This window comes from Acartia tonsa, chromosome 15 (assembly GCF_053477335.1).
Source record: "Acartia tonsa isolate MP-2025a chromosome 15, ASM5347733v1, whole genome shotgun sequence".
NCBI classification, from domain to species: Eukaryota; Metazoa; Arthropoda; class Copepoda; order Calanoida; family Acartiidae; genus Acartia; species Acartia tonsa.
In genome coordinates, this window is record NC_137274.1 from 13,362,762 (window position 1) to 13,365,146 (window position 2,385).

General features: G+C 36.8%; 1 protein-coding gene across 1 annotated transcript in view; it reads left to right on the plus strand.

The window, feature by feature from the left end:
• The first annotated feature begins 290 nt into the window (after positions 1 to 290).
• LOC145306812 (uncharacterized) overlaps positions 291 to 2,385 on the plus strand; it is a 12,017-nt gene continuing 9,922 nt past the window's right edge. Inside the window, exons 1-2 of the mRNA XM_080149107.1 lie at positions 291 to 328; positions 1,213 to 1,278. The gene's annotated coding sequence lies outside the window, so the exon portion shown is untranslated. The remainder of the gene's footprint in view (positions 329 to 1,212; positions 1,279 to 2,385) is intronic.

Consider the following 2,385-nt stretch of genomic DNA (forward strand, 5'->3'; position numbering starts at 1 on the left):
AAAAAAAACAATTCTTCAATGTTATATTTTAATAGAAATAGCAAAACAATGTACGGAGAGAAAGTCGCTCAAAAAATGAGTATGTGACGTCATAAAAATGAGGGATTATCCATCTCTTTTTTAGGAGCTTTCTTTCCCACTTCTCCTCTCATCTCCCTCATTTTTATGAAGTTACATGTTGATTTTTTGAGCAACTTTCTTCCCGTAAAAAAGAATTAGTAGGTATAGTTTAAATTTTTAAATGCGATAGGACAATTTTAAAACACAATTTGTTGGTTGGTTACAGGTTGGAACTCCCACAGAAACACACGAATATGTCACATTAGAAGTAAGTTTACATTTTATTTATAGTTGGGCCGGATACTGGATATTGAAATTATCCGGATATCGGTTATTGAAATTATCCGGATACCGGATATCCGGCTGATTTATTATGCCAGATATCCTGTAATTTGCCGGATATCCGGCGTTGACAAGATATCCGGTCGTATACCGAATATCCGGCATTATAAATCAGCCGGATATCCAGTATTCAGTATCCAGCCAAAAAAGTATCGTGCCCAACCCTACTTAATATACCATAAGATAATATCTATTGTATTAAACTTTCAGGTTTCGGCAGCCGCGCATAAGCTTCTAATTAAATCCATCTTGAGTGGCAAAAACTTTTTTTTGAATGATTTTTTTGTTTAGAAACAGGTTTAGACATCTTGCTGAATTTTAAAGTTATAATAATAATGTTTTACTGATGCTTACACGCGGCTGCCGAGCCCTGCAACGTTTTACTTTTTTGACCCAGAAATCTATAAGATTAAGTATTTTTAGGCAGACTGGGACGGGGTAACGTGAAGCAAAATATCCGGGAGGAGAGTGTCTGTCTCCTCACTTTTTAAATGTTATTTTCATATTTGAAGATAAAAGATGCATATTTTGTTTTATAAGTTGACCTCTAACTCTTCAAACTATTTTTTACAATTTTTACCTGTCCAGAGACCACCTGGAGGCCTGCAGCACCTGAACCTGGAGGCCAAATAAAAATTTTTTTTTACTCACGTTTACTACAACTAGATATAAGAAACCTTTTTTTGTCAAATAACCTATAGACAAAGGCTACACTTCCTGTTTTCGCAAAAGTGTCAAAACACCCCCCCCCCCTTCCATTAGATGTTTTTTTTTTCATTTTAACTTCAAATTAAAAACAATGTATTTCAGGTCGCCAAAGAACGAGACAGACAATTTTATGCCAGTTGCACACCCTTAGATACTAAACCTAGTCAGGTAGTTTTTGGGATCTAGTGTAGTTAATGCTGAAATGTTCCTGAGCTGGATCTTTAAAAGCGTAGCCGTTGCCGTAGTCGTGGTCAGAGTTACAGCCACCAACCTAATAGCGATCTTTAAATCATATTAACCACGCGTTGCCGTGGCCACAAAAAAAAAATGCGATCTTTAAATCATATTGGCAACGCGTGGTCGTAGACATAGCGTGGTTAACCACGCTAAAAGTGACCACAGTCTGTTAGTGTGGCTAAAGCGTTGCTAAACTACAGCCATGACTACGGCCACGGCTACAGCCACGCCAACGGCTACACATTTAAAGATCCAGCTCTGATGAGGTGGATTCTTAAAAAAAAATTTGGCTTGCTAAAAAATTTTGTGAAAAATCCATTAAAATCGCATAAAATATCTACAAAAATTAAACAAAATCTTATGTTAATAACCCGTTTATAATTTTTGTATATTTCTTATGCGATTTGGGAGGATTTTTTACAAAAATCTTTATCGAGCCTCACTAATTTTAGTGAGGCGGTGAGCCACAAAGTTTTTTAAGAATCCACCTCTGGTATCGATTATCTAAATGCAATGATTTTTTAAAGCTGTTAGCTGCGAAACTGCTGAAGGTACATGTTATGCCCGCACACAGTGTTAAGCGACATAGGAAGACCTTTAAAAAATCTGGAATAGCCGTTTAGCTGTTAGCTGCTTTAAGGTTCTTAGATCTTAGCAGGGGCAAGGGAATGATATTCTGATAAACAATTCTAAAGGAAAATTTCCCCACAACCCCCTTCCCCTTTTCCTCCCCTTCTTTCCCATCACTCTTCACTTACATGAAACACTTTATAAGGTTTTGTGATTTTTTTAAGAATTGATTGTTATAATAGCTACCCCTGGATCTTAGTAGTAAATCGATACCAGGAACATTTTCCCGTGAACTACACTAAATCCAGTTTTCTTATAATACCAAGGCATTTCCTTTCTTTTTTAAATTTAAAATTTTCAGCTTTTAACCCCCTCCCCTCCTCCCCATATATTTTATGTGAATAGACAACCCCATTTACCCCCCCCCCTCCTATCTCCTTCACTTCCCCCTTCCCCATGAGTAAAAAT